The following is an 8,819-nucleotide window of genomic DNA, read 5'->3' on the forward strand; positions in this document are numbered from 1 at the left end:
ATAACTCATTTGCATTCCTCCGCGCGTCACGTGGGCCGCGCCAGCCAATCGCCGCCCCGCCCGCCCCGCCGGGACACGCCCACCGCGCCCCGCGCCCGCCGCGCCGGCGGCCGCCGCTCGCGCCTCGCCATGGCAACGGGGAGGGGAGGGGGGGAGCGGGGTCGCCATGGCAACGGGGAGGGGCGAGGGGAGGGAGGGGCCGCTCCGCCCCGGGCAGCGGGTGAGCCCGGGGGGGGCCGGACGTGGGGGGCACCGGTCACCGTGTCACCGGGGCTGCCCGGGGTCACCCAGGGATGCTCAGGGGTGGTGCCGGCTGGATGCTGCACTGGAGGGACGGTGGCACCGGTCACCGCTGCTGCCTGAGGTCACCCGGTGTCACCCCGGGGTGCTCAGGGGCGGTACGGGAGGGACGCTGCACTGGAGGGATGGTGGCACCGGTCACCAGTGCTGTTTGGTGTCACCAGGCGTCACCACGTGCCCAGGATGGTACCGTGGGATGCTGCAGTACAGGGGTGGTGGCGCCGGTGCCTGCGTCCCCGCTGCTGCCTGGGGTCACCCCGGGGTGCCAGGGCCGGCACCGGTGGGATGATGTGACAGGGGAGGTCACACCGGTCACCGGTGCTGCCCGAGGTCACCGAGGGATGCTCAGGGCTGGCACCACAGGGGCGCTGTCACAGAGGGGTGGTGACAGCGGCCCCTGAGCCACCTGGGGTCACTCAGTGTCACCGGGGGGACGCTGTGGCAGAGGGAGGTGGCTCCGGTCCCTGGTGTCTCCTGCTGTCACCCCAGGGTGCTCTGGGGGTGCCCGGGCTGGGCAGGCGGTGCTTCAGTCCCTGTGTCCCCACCACTGAGCGGCGTCACCCCAAGGTGACACCCAACTTACTGCCCCCAGGGACGATGCCGCTGGTGGGGACTTTGGGCACCAAATGTTGGGCGGTTAATCACACCTAATTAACTGTGGGCTCTTCTGGGGTGCCCAGAGAACCCTGCAGCCCCCAACCCATCAGGTGACCCCAAATCCCCCAGGGCTGGATGGAGCTGGAGGGTGGGGGTCCACTCGCCGGGGCTGCTGGATTTTGGCCCCATGCACCTGGCACCGGGTCGGGAAACGAATCCGGGAGGATAAAACATGTCAGGGGTGCTGGGGGTGCTGCCAGCGTGGAAAATACCAATATCTGCTCCTGAAGGGCTTGGGGGCTTGCAAAGGGGTTTGCTGTGGGGCGTATGGGTTTGCAATAGGGCTTGTGGGTTTGCAGTGGGGCTTATGGGTTTGCAATAGGGCTTGTGGGTTTGCAATAGGGCTTGTGGGTTTGCAATGGCGCTTCTGAATTTGCAGTGGGGCTTGTGGGTTTGCAATGGGGCTTCTGGGTTTGCAAGAGCGCTCATGGGTTTGCAAGGGGACTCGTGGGTTTACAACAGGGACCTGTGGATTTGCAATGTGGCTTGGGGATTTGCAACAGGGTTTGGGGATTTGCAATGGGGTTTGTGGGTTTGCAATGGGCATTTGCGAGTTTGCAACTGGGCCTGTGGGTTTGCAACAGGGACTTGTGTGTTTGCAATGTGGCTTCTGGATTTTCAACAGGGCTTGGAGGTTTGCAAGAGGATTCGTGGGTTTGCAATGGGGGTTGTGGGTTTGCAGTGGGGCTTCTGAATTTGCAACAGGGCTTGTGGGTTTGCAGTGCGGTTTGGGGATTTGCAATGGGGCTTGTGGGTTTGCAACAGGGTTCAGAGGTTTGCAAGGGCACGTGTGGGTTTGCAACAGGGACTTGTGGGTTTGCGAAGGGAACCCACGGGTTTCCACATATAACTTAAGGATTTGGAAAAAGGTCTCAACTGTTTGCACATGGGGCTTGAGGATTTGCAAACCAGGACCCAAGGTTTGCAAAAGGGACTTGAGGATTTGCGAAGGGGGCTTGTGGGTTTGCAAAGGGGGCTTGTGGGTTTGCAAAGGGGACTCCTGTGTTCGCACGCGGGAACCTGAGGTTTGCAAACGGGAGTTGAGGGTTCGCAGAATCTGCACGCGGGGCTCGTGGATTTGCAAAGGGGACTCGAGGATTTGCATGTGGGCTGTGAGGATTTGCAGAGGGGACTCGTGGGTCTGCACGTGGGACTCAAGAGTTTGCAGAGGGACTTGTGGGTTTGCAAAGGGGCCCGTGGGTTTGCAAAGGGGACTTTTGGGTTTACAAGGGGTCTGTGGGTTTGCAAAGGGGCCCGTGGGTTTGCAAAGGGGCTTGTGGTTTTGCAAAGGGACTGGTGGGTTTGCAAAGGGGCTTTTGGGTTTACAAGGGGTCTGTGGGTTTGCAAATGGGCCAGTGGGTTTGCAAAGGGTCTGTGGGTTTACAAGGGGTCCATGGGTTTGCTTGGCTTGCAGGGTGGGTGCTGCCCACTCCTGCCTGCACTGGGGGCACTGGGGGGGCTGTGAAGGCTATGGGGGGGATACTGGGGGTACTGGGAGAGCTATGGGCAGTACTGGGGGGGCTGTGAGGGCTATGGGGTACTGGGGGGCACTGGTGGGACTGTAGGGGATACTGGGGAGGGGGCTGTGAGGGCTATAGGGGCACTTGGGGGGCTGTGACGCCTATGGGGGGCACTGAGGAGCTGTGGGGGCACTGGGAGGGCTACCGGGGAGCGCTGGGGGGCGATGGGCGAACACAGGACGCTGCGGCCGCGAGGGGGCGATGCCGCCCGTCCCACGGGACACGCGCACCGCCGGGATTTCTCCCTTTTTCCCCCTTTTTTACCTCATTTTTCCCTTTCCCCCTTTTTCTCTCCCCCCTTTATTGTCTCTTTTTTATTCCCCACACCCTCGCCTTTTATTTTCCCATTACTTTCACCCCACACCTCAAGCTCCTCTGCCAGCCCACACCAAACCCACTTCAGAGCAGCGCCCGACCCAAACCCTGCCCTTTTCAGCCCAAAAAACCAGCCACACCGGGCAACGACATCACCAACCGCAGCAGAGATGGGGCGGGGGGTCCCCATCGGGTACAACCGCGGGGTAAGAACGGCGCTCATCCAGCAAACCTCCAGCATCCCGGAGATGCGGTTTACTCGGGGTAACCCATCCCGCATCCCACCCCATCCCGGGGTCCACATCTTCACATTAAACCCCCCCCCCGCCCCGCACCACCCAAAACCAAAAGGACCCGAGCGATGCCAAAGTGCCGGTGTTCCCGGTGCATCCCGGGGGCGCCGCCGGTCGGACGCGGTTCCTGAGCGCCCCGGGGAACCGGGCGGGAAAGGCTTTTAAGCACAAACCCACATTGTTTCCACCCAGCGGGGCGACCATTCAACCTCCAAACACGCTCAGGGTTGGGTTTCCAGCCGGAAATTTCCCTCCGATGGTACAAAAAGGCAGATTTGCTTCCCCCCCACCTCCCCACCCCCCCCCAAAAAATAAAATAAAGGGGGGGTGAAAAATTCCTCCGCCTCCTTGCAGGCTCTGCAAATATTTATGCGGTTCAAAAAGGTCCCGAGGGAACAAAGCACGGACACGGCGCGGCCCCCCCCGAACAATGGGGCCGGATGTGTTCTGATGTGAGCGGAGCCGGTTCATATCCGCCTACCTGCGGCCTCCAGCTGCTCGAAATCCCTGCAAAAAAGGGCAAAATGTTTTATATTTTGAGGGAAAAAAAGGCCTTTTTTTGGGGGGAAAAAAATGGGGAAAAGAGGCTTTTTTTGGGGGGGGAAAGACTTTTTTTTGGAGGGGGGGAAATGGCTTTTTTAGGGGTAAAAAAGGTGCTGCTTTGGGAGAAATTAGGTATTGTGAGTGGCAGGCGCCCACCGCCCTGTGGACACCACGGTGGGCCCCGAGTCACCAATGTGCAGCATCACCGCATCCCTTTCTTAACGAAGGTGCGTGGTTTAATGAAGCTGGGAGCTCGTTACCCCCCAGGGACCCCCGTCCGTCCCCCGGTCCCCTGCACGAGCATCCCGGGATGCAAAGGTCACTGTCACCCCAACACCTTTGGCCCCCCTGTCCTCAGCATCCCTCCATTCCAGGGTAGGAGAGTGAGGAGAAGCCAATGACCGAGGTTATATAAATATTTTGAGTCAGCTTTGGGGGGTTATTTAATGTATTTGCAGTGGATTCGGGTATTTTTCCAAAGGAAATCGCGGGCTGACGTGGTCTCTCCTCCCCCCACCTTCTTCTGGATGCTCCAAATTGGGGTATTTTGCACAATTTTGCTTCGTTGCAGGGTCATTTTTTTTTTTAACAATCCCCCCATTTTTGCCCCAAATTCTCCCTTTTTTGCTCATGGAACAGAAACTGTGATTTCCATCCTCTTGGTGTCAGCTCCAGCCCCCTCTCCCTTCCCACCGTCCGTCTGTCCATCCATCCCAAACCCCCAAACCACTGGCTTAGTTGGGGGGATCCATTCACCTCCCTGTAATTACAGCCTTAATGTACTAGCGCTAACAATTACCAGGTTATCAATATCCTATAGGATCCATGCAGGAAGGATTCAACCCCTATTTTTGGGCTGGAAATCCCGCCGGGTGCCGAATCGGCACTGGGGACCGAGCACCTTTTAGTGCTTTAAATCTTCTCCTGTCTGCTCCATCATCTCCTTTGGGTTAATTAAATCACACCGATTAGTTCAGAAATGGTTTAACCTCCGGGATGGGGGGGTCTCCCCAAACTGAGCTGCTGCTCTTGGTTGCAACGTGAGTTTATATTTCCTGCGGCATTTAGTTGTGGAGTATTTAGCTCTGGCGTATTTGGCATCTGGGCACCGGGGAGCTTATTGCTGGTGCATTCAGCTCTGGTGCAGTTAGCAGAAGGGCATTTAGCTCCGGGGCATTTCGCATCGATGCATTTGGCATCTGAGGAATGTAGCATTAGTGCATTTAGCAAGAAAGCATTTAACATCGGTGCATTGAAACCCCAGGGCATTAAGCGTTGGTGCATTTAGCATCGGGGTGTTTAGCACCAGGGAATTAAGCACCACATGCATTTAGCGCCGGGGCATAAAGAGTTGGTGCACTGAGCACCAGGGTGTTGAGCAGTGGTGTATTTAGCACTGGGGCGTTTAGTAAAGAGGCATTTAACTCTGGGGCATTAAGCATCTTTGTGTTTTGCAGTGATGCATGAAGCGCTGCTGAATTTAGCACCAGGGCATTTAGCCCTGGTGCATTTAGTGCTGGTGCATTTAACTCTGGTGCGTTTAACTCTGGTGCATTTAGCCCTGGTGCATTTAGTGCTGGTGCATTTAACTCTGGTGCATTTAACTCTGGTGCATTTAGCCCTGGTGCATTTAGTGCTGGTGCATTTAATTCTGGTGCATTTAGCTCTGGAGCATTTTACATTGCTGCATTTGGCTCTGGTGCATTTAACTCTGGTGCATCTATTGCTGGTGCATTTAGCGCTGGTGCATTTGGTGTTGGTGCATTTAGCATTGGCACATTTAACCCTGGTGCATTTTGCACTGGTGCATTTGGTGTTGGTGCATTTAGCTCTGCTGCATTTAACTCTGGTGCATTTAACTGTGGTGCATTTGGTGTTGGTGCATTTAACTGCGGTGCATTTAGCCCTGGTGCACTTGGTGTTGGTGCATTTAGCTCTGGTGCATTTGGTGTTGGTGCATTTGGCTCTGGTGCATTTATTGTAGGTGCATTTAGCTCTGGTGCATTAGGTGTTGGTGCATTAGGTGTTGGTGCATTAGGTGTTGCTCCTGGGGAGCAGTGTTGCACAACACCCCTCACTGAGGCCCTGGGCGCTGCTGAGTTTCCAGGCGTGAGGGATTTTCAGTTACCCAGACCCGAGGGTGAACCCAGCGCTGGGGCTGAGCCCGGGGTTTGTCACCCGTGAAACTGCTCCCCCAGTGCTCCAGAGCCCGTGGGGAGAAGCGGCTCCAGCTGAGGCCGCAACTGGCTCCGGTTTTCTAAATAAACCTTCCCAGTGGAGTCTGAGCCCGACCACACGTGGGGCAAACAAGAGCCCTGGTGCATCGCAGTGCTGGGGAGAGGGTTCCAACACTGGGGAGAGGGTTGCAATGCTGGGGGGAAGATTGCAATGCTGGGGAGAGGGTTGCAAAGCTGGGGGGAGGGTGGTGATGTTGAAAAGAGGGTTGCAGTGCTGGGGAGAGGGTTCCAACGCCATGGAGAGGGTCGAAATGCTGGGGAGAGGGTGGCAATGTTGCAAAGTGGGTTGCAATGCTGCAGAGAGGATCGCAGTGGTGGGGAGAAGGTTGCAACGTTGGGGAGAGGGCTGCAGTTCTGGGGAGAAGGTTCTGGGGAGGGTCTGCCATTCTGGGGAGGTTCTCAGTGCTGGGGGGAAGGTTGCAACACTGGGGAGAGGGTGGTGATGCCGAGGGGGGTGGTTGTAATGCTGAAAGGAGGGTTGCAACTGTGGGGAGAGAGTGGCAATGCTGGGAGAGGGTTGCCATGTTGTAAAAAGGGTTGCAACGCTGGGGGGAAGGTTGCAACGCTGGGGAGAGGGTGGTAATGTTGAAAAGAGGGTTGCAGTGGTGGGGAGAGGGTTGCAACACCAGGGAGAGGGCTACAACAGTGGGGAGAGGGTTGTAGTGCTGGGGAGAAGATTGCAATGCTGGGAGAGGGTTGCAATGCTGGGAGAGGGTTCTGGGGAGGGTCTGCCATTCTGGGGAGGTTCTCAGTGCTGGGGGGAAGGTTGCAACGCTGGGGAGAGGGTGGTGATGCCGAGAGGGGTGGTTGTAATGCTGAAAGGAGGGTTGCAATGCTGGGAGAGGGTTGCCAAGTTGTAAAGAGGGTTGCAGTGCTGGGGGGAAGGTTGCAATGCTGGGGAGAGGGTTGCAAAGCTGGGGAGGGGGTGGTAATGTTGAAAAGAGGGTTGCAGTGGGGGGGAGGGGGTTACAATACTGGGGGGAAGGTTGCAATGCTGGGGAGAGGGTTCCAACATTGGGGAGAGGGTTGCAATGCTGAAAGGAGCGTTGCAATTTTGGAGAGCAAGTTGCAATGGTGGGGAAAGGTTGCAATGCTGGGGAGAGGGTTCCAGTGCTGGGGAGAGGGTTCCAGTGCTGGGGAGAGGGTTGCAAGGCTGGACACGGCACTGGGATCCCCACCACTGCCTGCATTTCCCTGGCTGGGGATGCTCAGGACGGGCTTGCACCAGCACCATCTCCCCTCCTCCTCCTCCTCCTCCTCCTCCTCTCCCCCTGCCTGGCTCCGGCAGCGGGTCCGGCACAGAACACCGGGAACCCGCCAGCATCCCGCTGCTCCCCGCGCCCGGCCCGGCCTTTCCAGCAAACCCGAATTTCCCTGGAAAGAGACAAGCAGGATTTGCCAAAAATGTTGAGCTTAATTAAAATCAAAAAACCCACCCCATTTTTTCCTGGTGGTGGAGGTGGAATGGGAGCAGACGGAGCTGAATTGAGACTGGTAATAGCAAAGCAAAACAACCTGTACAAATAAATTATAAGCTTCTCTATTAAATTATTCCGCCCCGCTGGAGCTGGACACCCGTTGCCTTTGATCCTCCCGCTCCCGTCCGTTCCCAGCCCGTGGGACGGGGTGAAGGAGACCCGGATGGTAATGGGCGCTGACGGCTTGGAAAAGCAAGACAGACGCTTCGTTAATGAGCCCTAACGAGGCCCAGGGGCCCGACGAGGCCGGCGGCGGGTTCTGCTGAGCCGGCGGGGCTGGGAGCGGCGGGGGATGCCCCGGCGGGCTGAGGGGGACGGCAAGGGCACGTTTGACTGTGTTCTCTTTCAGCTTCCCCGCATCCCTCGTTTTTCCAACAGGAAAGATTTCATTAAAGAAAATATAATGGGAGACGCGGATTGGGGAGCGGGGGACCTGGGTGGCTTCCGTGATAGGGTGTGACGGGGAGCTGAGAGCAGCTCCAGCTTACAATGAGCTTGCAACGAGCTTACAACAGGTTTGCAACAGGTTTGCAATGGGTTTGCAACAGGTTTGCAATGAGTTTGCAAGCAGTTTGCACAAGGAGGTTGCAACTGGCTTGAAAGAGGCTTGCAATGGGTTTGCAATGGGTTTGAGAGGGGCTTGCAAAGGATTTGCAAGGGGTTTGCATTGGGTTTGCAATAGACTTGCAATTGGCTTGCAATGAATTTGCAATGGGTTTGGGAGGGTTTTGCAACAGGTTCTGAAGGGACTTGCAATGGGTTTGCAATGAGTTTGCATTGGGCTTGCAATAGGTTTGCTATGGGTTTGAAAGGGGCTTGCAAAGGATTTGCAAGGCGTTTGCATTGGGTTTGCAATAGACTTGCAATTGGCTTGCAATGAATTTGCAATGAGTTTGCAAAGGGTTTGCAATGGGCCTGCAACAGGTTCGCAAGCAATGGGTTGCGATGAGTTTGCAATGAGCTTGCAAAGGGTTTGCAGTGACCCTCCGAGGTTTGCAATGGGTTTGCAACAAGATTGCAATGGGCTTGAAAAGGGCTTGCAAGGGGTTTACAATGGGCTTGCAGTGAGTGTGCTATGGGCTTGCAAGGGGTTTGCAATGGGCTGGCCATATACTTGCAGTTGGCTTACAATAAATTTGCAAGGGGTTTGCAAAGTGTTTGCAATGGCCTGGCCACAGGTTTGCAAGCAATAGGTTTCTACAAACATGTTGCAATGAGTTTGCAATGAGCTTGCAAAGGGTTTGCAGTGACCCTCCAAGGTTTGCAAGATTGCAATGGGCTTGAAAAGGGCTTCAAGGGGTTTGCAAGGGTTTTAAAATGGGCTTGCAGTGGGTGCTCTGTGGGCTTACAAGGGCTTTACAATGGGCTTGCAGTGGGTGTGCTATGGGCTTGCAAGGGGTTTACAATGAGCTGGCAGTGGATGTGCTATGGGCTTGCAAGGGGTTTGCAATGGGCTTGCAATAGACTTGCAACGGA

The sequence above is a fragment of the Patagioenas fasciata genome, chromosome 23, assembly GCF_037038585.1.
Source record: "Patagioenas fasciata isolate bPatFas1 chromosome 23, bPatFas1.hap1, whole genome shotgun sequence".
In the NCBI taxonomy this organism is placed as follows: Eukaryota; Metazoa; Chordata; class Aves; order Columbiformes; family Columbidae; genus Patagioenas; species Patagioenas fasciata.